The sequence below is a fragment of the Limulus polyphemus genome, unplaced genomic scaffold (assembly GCF_000517525.1).
Source record: "Limulus polyphemus unplaced genomic scaffold, Limulus_polyphemus-2.1.2 Scaffold53, whole genome shotgun sequence".
Taxonomy (NCBI): Eukaryota; Metazoa; Arthropoda; class Merostomata; order Xiphosura; family Limulidae; genus Limulus; species Limulus polyphemus.
The window spans coordinates 80015-97088 of record NW_013665663.1 but is presented as its reverse complement, the minus strand read 5'-3'; positions in this window follow the sequence as shown (position 1 = coordinate 97088).

The window sequence follows — 17074 nt, the reverse complement described above, 5'->3', positions numbered from 1 at the left end:
TGTTAAAAATTTGACAAAAAAAATTATATTGCTTATATAGTATTTAGTTGAAAACGTTGCGAATTCTAGAAAAATGAAATAGAAACCAATAAGTGTAGTTTTCTCGTCAAGCCCAAACTCAATTAAGAAAACTAATCGTTTCGTTTTCCCCTCTTGATACGTAACTTCCTATTAAAAGAAGAAATGTAGCAAAGTGCATATCTTAAAATTGTACAGTATTAAGTAGTCTCTTGTAATATTGTAAAATGATAAGTATATATATTTTGGTCTGTGTTTGAATCAAAAAGTACATTTGCAATAAAAATTCTAAACTAGATTTAAAGTCCACATCACCTAGTAAAAAACATTTTGTTGTATTACTGACACTTAGAGTGAAAGTGGGTACCGAAATTTGTGTAAAAAAATATATAGAAATATGTATAGAAAATTATCTAAACAGCAAAATATATCATAAACTGGAGCAAATATACCATTGTAAAAGATTACCAAACATTGCACCTCATTAAATATATTTTGCTGTGAAGGCAATGAAGAATAATGAACCACTCAAAATACACACGAATTATCCAAGCATGAAGTCTTAAGAGTAGACAATGTCTAGTGACTGATATGTTGCATATTTTTGTATTTTTTGGAGTTAAAATCATGAATTAGTAACAGTTTCGCACTAAACTTTACGTTATTGCATATGTGGTCGTTTTTAAATGTCTTTTGTGATTTATACCTTCGATTATACAATATTTATATGTACACACATAAGAACTACCACAAGTCATCCTCCACAAACCAGTAGAAAAAATTATTCAAGTAACAGACAAAAGTACTAATTACCATGTTCTAACTTATAAGCATTGACTCCGTAAACTGAAGGGATTTAGTAGCACAGAACATAATGATCCGGAAAACCTGTGGCTGAAAATATATACAGTAGCTTAAATATATTTCGGGTGTACTTAAACTCAAGGGGAACAGTAATAAACTTTTCACGTATCAGATGCTCTTAGTATGGTATGAGTCTATGTTCATATGAATATAAAAAATGAAATACTACAGTAACAGAATCTCACAAAAAAAAAATTGAATTATTTACTGGCACATATTCTCATAAGCACCAACATAAATCAGATTTATGTTCAGAGCGCATCTGTAATATGTAATGTGATATTGTATATCTTTCCATGAGATTTTGCAAATTGTGCACATAACTATTTTTATTTCCTTTCTTCGTATCTAGGACTTGTGCAATGTCAAATTTAGCAAGGTCAAAACATTTCCTAACGAGTTACATCCTCAATTGGAACATCTAATTAAATTGATTATACATTCGAAAGCTTGTTTTAACCGCCAGAAGGGCGAGAACAAACATGAATTTTTGTCAGTCGTCATAATAGAAATCATCCAGAATTTTTAGCAGCAGTATAAACATCGGTTGACAGAACCTTAATTTTCAGTAAAACCCAGAGCAGTTGTAGTTTGTGTTAACTACATTATTTCTAAGACTGCGTCTGGTATGTATGTAAACAAACGCAAAATTAAATAAATAGGCAGGCATTGTAGTTTCAAAGTGGAGAGCAAAGGAAACTTAGTTAAACAAAATACACCTACAGTTGTCCTCAAAATTAAACGTGTAAACTGTGACGTTCTTTCATAGTTCTCTTAGACAAATATAGTGTTTCAAGAAAAATAATGATAATTTTATCAGCAGAAATTTACACTTATCTTTAACAAAATACCAGAGCAACTGTGTTGTTCTAATATATCAATTTGTGCATAAATCATATTTAAGAATTAAAGATCCTCCGTTAGCAATTCAATAGTCTCGATTTGTTTGCCATTTTAACTTCATCAGTTTCCTTTTTATCTCTATAGTTCTTCTCATGACAGAGAAATAGTTTCTCAATCTGAACGTGTTTCAACTCCTCTAGTGTCAAGTCTAGCTCAATCTGAACGTGTTTCAACTCCTCTAGTGTCAAGTATAGCTCAATCTGAACGTGTTTCAACTCCTCTAGTGTCAAGTATAGCTCAATGTGAACGTGGTTCAACTCCTCTAGTGTCAAGTCTAGCTCAATGTGAACGTGTTTCAACTCCTCTAGTGTCAAGTATAGCTCAATGTGAACGTGTTTCAACTCTTCTAGTGTCAAGTATAGCTCAATGTGAACGCGTTTTAACTCCTCTAGTGTCAAGTATAGCTCAATTTGAACGCCTATTATGATATATTTTCTACTAGAGTACTACATGTAAAAATCAATTCAGCATTTTTCCTTGTTCCATGAATGTTTTATTTACGCAAACGAATCATGTCTTAACAGTAATTCCAAGATTTGTTTACACTATAACATATTATGTATTTTATAATCTTGTTCAACTAAACTGTGAAAATTGCTACTACAGTAATGATATTGCTGGAAGTAATTTTTGAATTTTGGAAATTTGTCACAATTCTTATGGGAGCTTATAGCAATTTATTTCATCTAACACACCTTTTTTTTACCACAAATCAAAGTTTTTGGCTTAATTTTCGGGAAATAAAAGAAGATTTCCAGGTTGTTGTTTCTCTATTTATTCTTCTTTCTCGGTAGGTGGTATGAAATGCTTCATCAGATAACTGATGTTATCAGACTGAACCAATAAGCTTGTTGTATTCAAACTTAATATTTCATATATATATATACGATATAACTCTCACTGAAATAAACACCAAGAGGAAGCATGAAAAAAATAAGAAGATTTTTTTAGCGTTAAATTTACGAATGCTTTTACTAGAGCCCTAAATATTCACAAGCGCGCGCTTTACGTGAACTGTACCTGCCTTAGTTGTAGAACAGCGATAAATCAACGGACTAGCAATGCTAAAATCCAGCGTTCGGTTCCCCGCAGTGGACATAGTAGATAGCTCATTGTGGCTTGGCTCTAAAATAAACAAAGTTGGGGTAATATTTTATGTTAATAATCATGTTTGCAGATGGGAGTTTTTCCACATTTCTTTTAATTTTCCGATAACGGATTTACGGATGTAAAAATAACATTTGGGATCCATCTTTTGTCTTCCACAAGCCATTCCTCAAGAATTTTGTTTAATGCCACAACTCATCAATTGTACTGTACAATGATAGACAAAAAAATTTCTAAAACGCTATATATATGTATACACCGGCTATCAGCGTTTAAACCGTAACTTTTAAAGCAATACACTTCACATATATAGCATTTCAGAGAATCCTCTGTTTCTCATCATCTAGCTCAACAGACGAGTCCTGGTATTGATGAATGGCCTCTTGCACAGTGACTAATAGGAAACAAAAAGCAGATCTGGAATACTATTTTTACGCGCCTCTGATGTTGAATCTGTAACGGACGAATAATGAGGAATGTAAAATAAAAATGCCTGCAATTAACGTGATTACAATCACGAGTCTTAGGCCTACTTATGTATAACGCTTCGCCGGCTTTCGGCATTTGAACCATAACTTTTAAAATATTTTATGCTGCTGCCGTTCTGTTTCCTCGAAGTTAAGCATTTTGCTGCTTGATGCTCAATAACAACTAGGTCTTCTTGACCCAAAGACTTTGTTGTTTAAAGCTTTTATAAAAAAGTAAGTCTCATTGACGCTACTTACATCATTATATATTATTCATATTCTCAGTATGAAAAGTATCCCTCATGAACATATCTACTAAAAGGCCAAGTCAGAAGCCCCTAAGGCTCAAATATGCCCGTCCCTTATTTTGGAATTATTGACCAGAGGAAGGGCAGTCAGTCAACAGGAACCGAATAACGCGGTTGTCTCACATTTTTATAACTTGAACGATACTGAAAGTATCGATCGTGTCCAGTGGTATCACAGCTTTATCCTAGACATTCCGATCCGCAGTGGGGTAGGCTAAAACTAGGGGACGCCTAACCCATCAGGAGCTAAAGTTTTCATAGCAACTAAATCGATTTGATCTCATGCATGTTATTCTTTCCGTAAGTGAACTAAATAAAACGTTAGAATATAATTGCGTAAATGATCAGTCAGGTTATATATGTTGTTGTAAAAATTCCTAAAGACATTTAGTAAAATCAAGAAAACAAAAAACATTATAATTTCAAAGATAGTCTTCTACAGGGGCTGGGGATAAAAAGGAAAACGTCTGAGCTTTCTAGATCAAAGTACTGGTGTCCCTAACTAGTGGAATATCTAGTCACACAATAATTTAACTGTGTATTAAATTATTCTACACATTGAATCTGTATGCATACGAATAGTTTATTATTATTTTTGTTTTTTAGAGAAAGTTTTTAGAATGTCAAGTGTAAAAAATCTGTCAGATTTCCAAAGAGGTGTGATTGTATGAAATGTCTAGTTGGATCTTCAGCTACACGAATACCTAAACCAATGAATGTATCCCAAGGAAAAGTGTCAAAAGTGAAAAACCACATCAGAAAAACATTGACAGATCGTGACAGACGAACATTAATAAGAGTAGTGAGACGAAAACAAGACTACGTCGTCAAAAGTTTGTACAGAGCTTAACGTTAGCCTACAACAACCAATCTTTGTCAAAACAACTAGAAGGGAACTGCACAAGATTAGTTAACATGGTAGGGTAGGTTTGCTGTTCAGAAACCTCCAGTAACACTAAAAATACAAAAGCGTGAGGAAAATGATGTCAAAAACACAAAATTTCGACCGACGAGCAATGAAAGAATGTGATTTGATCAGATGAATCATCTTTTACACACTTCCCATAATATTGATGGTTTTATATGTGATGAAAACCAAAAGAAGCGAACAATTTCCTGTGCCATTAGTTAAACATAGTGGAGATTTTTTGATGGTATGGGCAGCTTTTTAGAATAATCTAAGGTCAATGATCTCACCGAAAGGTAAATTGACAGCAAGCGATTAGTTAAACCTTATTGTAGACCAGGTTCAGCCTATGAGGGACACTTTATTTTCAAACTAAGCTGATCTAAATCCAAAAGACAATATACCAATGCATATTGCTTAAACTGTTAATGAGTGGCTCAAATAACATAAAGAAGAATTTGATCATCTAACTTGATCAGCAGTTGAATTATTATACAGCCTCTATGATCAGTTCTTGAAACCAAGTTTAAAAGCATATTTCGAACACCACCATTACTACAACAGCTAAAAGCAGCTTTGATCGACAAATAGTTGAAATATCATTGTGTGAGGTACAACATATTGTTTCATCAATTTTAATTAGTGTTAATTCTGTATTGTCTGCTCGTAGTGGTCCAATACAATATTAATAAGTAAAATGTAGAAATTAATAGGTACTTTTATTATTTTCTCTAACTCATGTTTGTTGATCATTTCTAAAACTGAATATCTCTCTGTCACCTTTTTTTCTTGTGTGTGATTTAATTATTTGCTTTACATTTTAACAGTCTGTGGCAAAAGTAAGTTTATTTATTTTTCCGATGTAGTTCAATGATCAGTTTATTACTGAAATTCAAAAGGTTTACAGTAATGCTGAGTGGATGGTAATTGGGTGTTTTTCAAGGTTTACTTTTCTGTCGCTGTTTTAAGGGCTTGTTGTAACATATAATAATTTCTAATAAGGCATTATTCGGGATTAATTTCACGCCTAGAATATATATATATGTCTGGTTTGTGTTAAAGTAAAATATTTTAGGTTATGTTCAAAATTTTTACAGTTTGAGGTAACATTGAATAATTTAGGTTTGTCTAAAATATGTATGGTTTGTAGTCAAGTTAAAGATTTTAAGTTATACCCGAATATCTACGGTTTGTAGTGGTCTAGCTAATGAACTTTGGTTTGTGTTGCTTAGGGTTCGAGTCCTTCGTACAGATGAAACGTAAAAACAGTATACTTTAGATGCGTGTCTCGAAGGGTTTAATTAGATATCATAGTTTTAAAATAATCATACGCTCTTCAAAGTTAATAGAACTCCATGAACAACGATTATACTCCCAAACGCTGATGAAAACACAAGGAAAGTCAGCATCAAACATATTAGTATTTTCTTATTTTATGTACAAGATCTGGTGCATTGCATTCAATTAGTCTTGTGTATTATCGTCCTATTCAATTAAGGAAAGTCAATAGCAGAGATCCGGCGAGATATATTAACCCTTTTATGTGATCCATCTTTTCGTTTTAATGTTTTGTGCGATAAAGCTTGGGACTGAGAGAAGTCATACAATCATAATACACTATATTTTCTGTTCGTAGATAAAAATATTTTTATAGACTCTATAGAGTCCATAAAATATCCATTATATTATATGTGTATGTATATATATACTTTTTAATCATGTGAATTAGTCGAAATAGATAAATCGTTTTCCAAGATATATTGGCTTCTATTATTTTGTTTTCCTTTCTAGATATGTACTTCTCAAAATTTTGTGTTATTAAGCAAAAAAAAGGTAACGTAAATAGTAACGCATGCCTAACTCCATAGTATTCATCACCTTAAAAACACCTGTTTTTTAACTCTTACTTCATACAGTTCCTTGAGTTAGTTTGTTAGTATATGATTTCATACTCTTACGTAGTAACAAACTTTGTGACGTTTATTTATAAACAATTTGTACACTTACATAGAAAATAAATATGTTGTAATGACATATATGCTTTACGTGATGATTATAAAACAATTAGCTTAAAGTTCCAATACCTGTATTATGGTTTTCATCTCTTTCTTGGTAACAACCGTATTTATTCGAGTAACTAACAAAACTTGATCATTAACCCTCGGAAACAGCTGTTAACCAATGGATAGGATTAATTAGCCTAAGATAACACAGAGTATTATCCGCCATTAGTAGAAAGGTGTAAGCTGTTAAGTCAGTAATACAACATCACTGATTAAAAATATGCCCCCTACTCTCCTATTTAACGTGTTAAAATGCCCGATGTTTCACCAACCCTTCCGGTCGTCATTCTCAAGAGCCTCATAGAAATGTACGTAACTATCTTACTTTAATTTTAGTAATTAGAGCCAACAATAAGCGAAGCAGCTGTTAGATAAGAAACATAATCAGGCAACAATCAAGCCTATTGTTTATTCAATGTCAACAAAGCTTCATTCAGCAGCTTTTGTACACAATTATTAGATTAATTATAAAGTTTCTGACTTTCCAAAATTAAAACAAAAAATGTTGTCTATCAACGCGGTTTTAAAACACATCTGACAAAGAAATGTCGCTATTTCCTTTCAAAACTGTTAACAAGTCTAATTTTAAACTTGATTACCCAACATGAAATAACGGATGACAGATTGTAAAGCAAAAAGAAAGTATATTTGAACAAATCAATAAACACGCCCTGACAGAGATGTAGAGCAAACAATTTTAGCAAAACGTTTGATTGTGATGAATAATCTGTTATTCATAAATAGTTCCAAAACCTTCTGTATAATACGGTGTCTTCAACTTGTATACTTTTCATTCGTCTCTTGTAACTAAATTTATTCTTCAAGTTTGTCGACTCTCTTATGATATATGATATCCTCTTGAGAATATCGCTATCAGGAAATAACCAGATTATTATCAAACGAAACTCAACAATGCTTTTTATACTCCCAACCTCCTTATACATAGACCCTCCAGCAGTAAACAATAAGCTTAACCACAAGCATATTATTATTAGATTATTCTTAAAGGACTAGAACTCCATAAATAAATAAATAATGCAAGCCTCTAGAATATTATAATAATTCATATTTCTGAGCAATGCCCATGGCTGCGGCAACGTACGTCTTCTTTCACAAATAGGAATGTAAGTTTGAGTGTGTATAGATCTGTGTGTGTGTTATATTCCATTTGCTTTTTGGGATTTGAAAGCAGCATTAAGACCTTACAATCATATTAATTTGTAAAATTAGTTATCACATATTTTCATAATTATGTCACACGTGTGCTATAAAGTTAAAATGAAAATGGAATAAAAGTGCCTTTCTAAGCGTGTACAGATACTTTTGCCTATCTGAAAACACTTTGAAGCTATTTTACCCAATTAGACTGTAGACAAACACAAGAATAGTTCTTAATTTTGTTATATCATGACACTTATGACAGTTTCTTGTATAAAAGCTGAATTAAAAACATCAAGAAAAAAACAACAATTTAAAATGAACACACTCACGATATTTGCCATAATTTAAACTATTGGTGTAGCTCTACTTTCATAAACCACAGCAACCATCTCGGATTCTTTAAAACGAGTTAAGATAAAGCTATTACTTAATAGCCAGTTGTTAATAATATGATAATGACTGTTGTTAGTAATATAATAATGACTGTTGTTCACCAGTACGGAGTTAAAGTAAATCAGCCGATCTGTTTAAGAACAGAAATATTTTGTTTTTTAACGTTTCTAAGATATAAATCATTCAAACCAACATAAAAAAGTCTAAGGAAAAAAAAAACAGATGTAGAATGTCGCGTTTCAAGTACAAGTCCTCGTCCTTCGAGTCGAAAAAAAAATAGAAATGGATCTTTTAGCCATTTGTAATCGGGCTCTGGCACACGTAATGTTTCCTAGCTTTTAAATATTTTCATGTTAGCCAAAGGAAGTTACGTATTCTATTCTAAAAAGTTGGCATAAAGGTCGTATAGAACTTTTGAAATTTATTCAATTTCTGTAGTGCATATTGGTGTATAAAAGACATTTTAATACTAGAAATAAACAACCTCATAACAACAAATTTGTTGTTTTTCTTTAATCGGACCCACCAAACATGCTCGCCTTTTCAGCCGTGGGGGCGTTATAATGTGACGATCAATCCCACTATTCGTTGTAGAAGAGTAGCCTGTGGGTGTGATGACTAGCTGCCTTCCCTCTAGTCTTACACTGCTAAATTAGGGACGGCTAGCGCAAATAGCCCTCGTGTAGCTTTTCGCGAAATCCATAATAAACAAACAAACTTTAATCTGACACTCAACATTTCACTTTACAGCTTCTCCAGGAGTGTTCCACTAAAACACGAACCGTAACTGACAGTACAAAGTTTTAAGTAACAAATTTGGTGTTATAAGCTCGTTTATTTCTAGTATTAAAATAAATTTTGAAACTTAGTTAATAATTTTATTTACAACCAATATATTAATAACGAGCAGAAATTGTCTGTAAAAGATAACACTGATCAAATATACTTGTAAGTCTGTTTTTTTGTGGGGTTTTTCCCCCATGAACGAAATTGATAAAGAAATTTAAGCCAGGCAACTCAAACAAATGTGAAAATATTTTCGTTATTAAGGTTGAGAAAAAAATATATTACATATTATTCTACATAACAACCAGTTTTTAAGGTGTTTTTTTTTTATTATTATTATTGCCTTCTTCTTGATGCCCTACAGACGAAAATATCTTACATGGAAAGATTACTTGAGGTATTGTACACTTATATTCTTAGTAAGCATTAATTAGAAGATATAATTAAACCGTTTTCAATTATTTTCCTGAAAAGGTTGTAGCCTATTAATTAGCATGTCGGGCAGTGTTAAGGACATAGGGTTCGAGACATGACAGAGCTAAACAACTGATATATAATTTCATAATTTTACGCAGTAACAAACATCAGCATGTGATATATTTTATTCATCTCTTGTACCAATTTTATGTTTAGAGTATGTCGACTCTTTCATGATATAAGCGTTTTTTTGAGTATCTCATTATCAAGAAACAGCAAGGTGATTAACGAAAGAAACTCAACATGGGAACGTTATAAAAGTGGCAGTCAATCCCGTTAATTGGTTCAAAGGATAGCAGAAAGGCCTTGCGGGTGTAGTTAGTTGGCTGCCTTCCCATTGGTCAGTATTTCAAAATTAGAGTGGGCTACGCCGAGTCCTTCGAGTCTTTGGTCGGCCGTTTACCTCATGTGCGCATAACGTGTCACTTCCTCTCAGGAAAACAGAAAGTATTAAGCAGAATTATTTCCTGAAACAAGGAAATCAATACTCAAAAAAATATAATACGATTAATAAATCTACTGGGGAATATACAAGTTCTCTAATTTGTTGTGATAGAGATATTTTAATTTCAGATTTTTAACATAATAATTAATCCTAATGGGAAGAAATGCTTGTATTTCCGAAAGTTGTGAAAATCAATGAAAATTAGCCCACAGTTAAGCTAAACCTTCCAACTTGCTTTCCCAAGCTTTCGAAACAACTTCGCGTGATAAAATCGAGAGATTTTCGTAGGTTACATTGTAAAACATTATTTGGCTTCTATTGGTAGGTGTAAAATTATTTAACATCATCTGTTTGAATGTTTCAACAACGTTTGCACTGACGGTTCAGAAAACTGTCATTAGTGCTGTTTGGTCAATGTTTACCAAACTGTTGTTAGCTTTGCAAGTTTATTTTATTTTTCTAAACTATCTACTAAAAATTTATTTAACTTTTAGTGATTTAGTTTATTAAAGTTTTATCAAAGTAACTTTATATACTAACATTTTACGAAACTGTCAATATTTCTGTTTATTAAAGATTAATCAAACTGTCCGTAATACTGTCCACTCGAGTTTTAACAAAGTATTGATCGCTTGATATACCAACGTTTTACTACTATTAATAACTCGGTCTATTAAAGATTTATCAAACTATCCTTTATTCAGTTTATCAAAGTTTCACCAAACAGTTGGTAGTTATATGTACTAAAGTCTTGTTGCCAACCTCTTAAAGGTTATATTCACTGAGATGTTACCAAACTATAAGTAGCTTTGAAAGTTAAATATGAATAAAATTTAGGGTTAATAGAAAATAAATTTACTTGCTATTTTTCACAAAGTTAACTGAGCATCAGCAAGCAATTACATTATAACAAAACGTTACCTGATGATGCTGAGTTAACTCTGAGAGAAGTAGCAAGCAAATTTATTTTCTCTTAACCCTAAATTTTATCCATGTTTAACTTTCAGTCTATTTTTTAGGGTATCTATTTTATTTAATATTAACGTCACAACTGAATGCTGACTTTTCGTTCTTGTTCCTCATAACTGGCTAGAAAGAATTTGAATCAGTTATTTCTATAAAAAATATAATTTCATATTTATCCATTATCAGATAGAAGTCAATATTCAGACGTCATTTCCATACCGATACCAATACTTATCAGTTGGGTGATTCAGAGTGCACTGTTGAAGCATTCGGTTGGGTTGTGACTTTTGTTAAGGAATATCCATGCTAAAGTCGATCTGATGGAGGAAGATATGAATATTCATTTAAACCCTTTTTGTTAATTTTATGGTGTATCTTGTTTGATAAGGTACTGCCACTGGTTTCTTAATTTCTGGGCTGTAATTTTTTAATAAACTTAATATTTCATAAGGCTGTGATCAACGTTCCACTTTTAGTAACATTAATTTGCATTCGAATTAAGTTTATAGCAATATTCTAGATGATACAAGCATAACTAAGGGAAAATAACTATATTACTATGCTACATGCTATATTTGTATGGATGAGTGGATATGTAAATAGAACATTATTTGTCATTGTATATTATTCCTAGCCAGAATTCTTAACCACAGCGGAGACAGAACAATACAAACCCGTATGTGTAATGCAAAATTCCTTCCGTGCATTCAGTTCCTGTTTGGAAGCACATAAACTATTCCTAAAATAGTCTAATCTTCAAAACCGAGTTATTTATGTTGTGTTTCAGTTTGATTCAAACTGAGTCGAAGCATTTGTAAAAAGCTTTATCCCTGCTTATCTGACCATAAGCACCCGTAGACGCAATTAATATGCTTAGCTTCACTGAAACTCAGCTCCTGGGCATACAGTATGGGAAAGCTACTAGTTTATTGCCATGATCTTTGAAGGAGTCTCACAAAAGTTTCCCTACACGCTTGTTCTATGCTTTTGAAGAAATCCCTATTATATGCGCCACAGAACATTTTTGAGAGACTTGGTGTGGTCAGAAATATTTAAAATGATTAGTAGCGGATGGTTGGGAGATTCGTAAGTGAACATAATGATGATGTTCACTGAAACACGCGCTTGGAGCAAGAACGTCGAGTGAATTCGTCAGACTCGTCCCCTTACAGTGGCTAGAACTTGTAGTAGCTCATAGTATTGTAGTTGAATTGATTAAATGTTAAACATACATTCGAGTTTATTGAGTAATTTGATGGATCGAAACTACTTTATACAGTAAAGAGTTTGCACTAAATACACCTAATCTAACGTTCTATATTCGTAAGATCTTAATTAGGATTATGGCTAAAAATTCCATAACTCAAATAATGAACTTTACTAACTTAAGTTTCACATCGGTTGACGAGTTTGTATTAATATTGTATTATGACACATTTAAATCAGTTTACATTTTTCTGATCATGGGGAAACTTTTGAAGGACTTGGCTAAATTCTGGACTACAGAATAAGTTTTTTAATTACCTCGATGAAAGATGCTTAATATTAGAATATAACCCTATAACAAGTATTATATCTTTGTAAAGGGAGGATATCTGTTTCATAAGAAGAAAAACTTTTGCCATTGAATCTATACTAGTATTTTTTCTTCTTCCAAAGTGAACTAAAAACGCAGCCAAAAATGGTAACGTAACTCAGTGATGGTTTACGTATCTGCTAATTCTGACTGTTTTTATTCTGGTTCCTGCGTTTTCATATTTATCCAACTTCTTAACGTTTTGTCATTTGAATATTTACAACAATATAAATCCAACATATCTGATACACATACGCCTTTAAGTAACAAAAAAGAAGAAGAAAAGACAGTTATAGTGATCTAACACAAAATTTATTCAGTAGTATAGAATGAAGTTGTGAAATATAACAGATTAGCATCACATAGTTGTATTGTAAAAACTAATATAAGGCTGTGTTTTGTGAACCCTAAGTCCATTTTTTGCTATAACTTAAGAACTATTATAATATGAAGCAAGAAAAATTTACATTTTCTTCGTAACTTGACCAAAACTATTTTGTTATTAATAAAAGCTATTGAATTAAGCATTTCATGCAACATTAAGTTGAGTAATGTCAAGTAAAAAAATGTTTATTTTGGAATCTTCGCGCAAACCATCAGCCTGGAAGATAATTTTGTTTTTCTTTATATATATATATACACACAACAGATAAATGAACTATATAACTTACTCCTCAGCACTCTGATATATGGTAAATAACTCAGGGGTCCAGTATATATAATTTACATATGAAATTTACCAAATAAATAAATAGAAACTTCTGATAATAGAATTCGGCTATCGTCATGCCGTTATAAACAAATAGCACCGACGTATAAATATATGCACGTATATTCTGTAAAGACCTCAGAATATAAACAGCCATGCCACTGACAAAAGGATTCCGGGTATTAATGATGAGAAGGCGGCGAAATTCTCTAGAGAATTTGTAATAGTACTATTCAAAGTAGGTGGGGTGAAAACGAATTTCCATTCACATCAGAAAACAACAGTTTCTACAAAATCTGAAGACCTAAAAGTAACAGTTGCTGTGATGAGAAGTGTAGAGACTGGCCCACGTCGAGCGGCCGCTACTGTTGTAAGACTGATGCAAGTGTACCCCAAAACCATCATATGCTATCTTCACGATAGTTATTACAATACCAGAGTAGCTAGAAGTCAGCCACGCTTACTGCAAACAATATCATACGTCAACGACAATGAACTTCGCAGGTACTATTACATCTTCCTGCCTTCTGAGATACTATACTTTTTTCCTGATGAATACAAATTTATCCAATACTTTCACAATTGAGATACTTTGATTTGACGACTGTCTTCCCAACAACTTACTTTCACCGAACCATTTGAGAGCTAGGACAAATTTTCAATGTATTTCTTTTATCACGTGGAGTGCACTTTTCACAGATAGAGGATAGCATGTGGTGTATGTGAAGAAATGGCCACTGGTGCACGATACATTATAATTTTGATGAAAGGCCTTTCACCTGTTTACCTCAATAACCAGTTTACAAAATAAGGCAGTATTTGTCTGCATGATGAGGCTCCTGCTCAATCAACGTGAGTCACAAAATGAGGATTGTAACATTAAAACATTTCCACTATCCACTGTCTAGACTAATGAGTAGATATAACCCTATTGAGCATGTGTTGTTCATTCTTAATAATTCAATGTGGAAGCATCCTAAGCAACCAATTTCTAGGGATGATATTTGGCAGAGATATTTTACAATCTCACAGACTTATATTTCAGATCTTGTGAAAAGCATGTGTAAACAGTATGATTGTCTTAAATATTGCAAAGGACAGCACCACTAAATACAATTGATAATTTTGTACCCTTTCATCTTTATTTAATGAAATAACATTATGTTTGGAGTTAGGATCTACTTATTTATTAATTGTCTTTAAATACTTTTTTATGTTTGTATGATCGTTTGTTTTGTAGCAAAACCACGCATTGGGTTGTCTGCGCCTTGTCTACTACGGGTAATCGAACCCCAGCTTTCAGCTTTGTAAGTTTGTAAAATTACCGCTGGCTCACGAAGTGACATGTATCTCGATGCAATCAGTAACAGTAACTTTTAGATTTTCGTGGCTTGCAACCAAGGTGGCAGGTAATTAGAAAAATGGCTCTTAAATTATTGAGTATAGCTATACCTGACTTTAGATTAGACTAGAATTTATCTTTTATGGTTCAAGAGTTAGTACTTATTTTATACTTCTTTCATAGTTCCAGTTTGAACAGACAAACACATTGTTGATCTTCATAAATATATGGTTCTTTAGTTTGTTATCCCTTTAATTCTCGCCAGTATAGCCTGTCTTTGTATTCTTATGGTCTATGGTTGTTGGGTCCCACTCAAACAGGCTTTGTGAGGTTATGACCAAAAATCCACATGAAAATATAAGGTTTGTTTGTTGTTAAGTACACAGTTACACAATGGGCTATCTATTTTATGCTCACTGTAGGAAGTGGACCCAAACATTTAGTGTTATAAGCCCTTAATCTTCCTAGAACATGGGAAGATAGAGCTGTTTAAATAATATATTTGATTTTTTCCAGTTGTTCAACTTAACAAAAGCGCTGTTATTGCTCAGATCTGTCTTTGTTTTAGTTAGAATGTTCCTGATTAGCCTTTGAAGTCTAATGCCAAAACGAAGCACTTAAGCAGTCTTGAAATACCCGAATCTCATTAGTACCAACAGAAAGCAGTGGATTAAAAAGCGCTATTTCAGACAAACGAATAATATTCAACGTTAAACTGGTACACAATTAAAAACATTTTACTTAGGCCTATCTATGTCCTTCAAAGGGTTGACGACTCTACATGTTTCGACGTTACAACTCCCGAGGAATTTACATTTCTCTTAATATTCCAATGTCTGGTAGTAGCAAAAACACGACAAAAGGCTCTGATGACTGTATAATTCTCTTATTTAAACTACAAAGTCATGGGTTATTTCTCGCAAATGTGGTGATTATTTCTGCCATAAATTGTGCTGATTCTGGCTTGGTATGCATCAATGTGCATGAAATGATATAAGGTGAAGTTTCTGGTAGATACAAGAACTGTCATTGTTTTACTGGGTCAGTCTGCGTAGTAGTTATTACTAGTCAAGAGCTTTATAATACATGCTTTGTTCTTGTTATTGAAGACTGAGTTAATGAGGGTGGAGAAATTTTACTTCATGTTACAGTTCGTTCCAGCTTTCATCAAATATAGGAAGTTGCCAAAGACTTAGGAACAGACCTACTGTGTAAGTTATCTACAATCATACTTATCTGTAATATAGATCAACATCAACTTTACAGAAAGGCTATTCATTGCTGATGGATATACCTCAGAAGAAGTGGACTGTATGTTTGCATTTATGAAAAATGTGATAATTTCATCTAATGCACCCACACGTAATACTCCGACTAAAGTGATCATGGAATTACCTAGCTTTCTGTCAGACTGTCAAAAAGTGTTCAATAATAGTGTGATTTTTGCTGCAAGAACTGACAAATTTGAAGTTACCAGTTGAAATAGCTGTTGACCTGGACCAGAGAGAATATTAATTACGGCATTAAATAGACAAATTTGCAGGCCACGTGACAACCACAGCTGATATAATGTCATGTTGAAGAAGCACACATCAGTACTGCATTTTAACAATGTTTAGCATGCTGTAGGTAGTGTGATACCACCACGATTGAATTGTTTGGGGGAAGATATATAACAACCCTTTCCAACACAAGATATTCAAACACGTGTATCATAACGATGTGTTTCAATTGGTAAGTTATAATTTCCAAGATGGTAATGTTTCATTTACTTAATGACATTGGAAAAAGTAATATGGATCAACTTAGTGCATAAGAACCATCCAGAAAGAGACCTGCACAAGTCATACTCCAGCCATGGTAAGCAAAGTGTAGCTTCCTGTTAGAGCTGGTAATCCAAAAACACAAAGGTCAGTGTCAAAAGTCATCCATGTAACTTCAGACAAACAGTAAACAACATAATCATGAAGGATCTTTATCTAAAAATGGGGTCAAAAAGGAATGGGTTCCCAAAATAAAGCTTCTAGTCATACCTCCCATTTAAAAATTGCTTGCCTCAACTAGATGGAGAAGTAAATGGGCAATCATAATATTCCATAGAAATGTGGATAGATTATGGAATGCATGCATGAAGGAATGGCGTACTTTGGACAAGACATCCTTATGATGGAGCATTTTACAATAGACATTATGCTTATGGCTATTGTTAATATACACAGTTACAGATCAGAGAAGGCAAGGACTATCCGTTTCTACAAATATGATAATTTTTAAAGCAAAGAGGATTGCATGTGTTAATAATTTAGAAGATTTTACTGGTCATACATCGTGGTGTTATCGGTTCATGAAATGCAAAAGCCTAGGTCTGCATGTGGGTGAAGAATTCGTGGGAAAAAATAAGAAGTGATGTAGTGATTAAGCCATTTAAGAAATGTGGTATCAGTAACGCAATGGATGGGACCGAGGATGACATTCTCTTTGACCATAATATTGGATCCAATGATTCCAAGCGACAGTGAAAGCAATGAAGATTTTGTAGGTTTTGAACCAAACTAAATAACAGTAAACCTTTTTTTGATTTA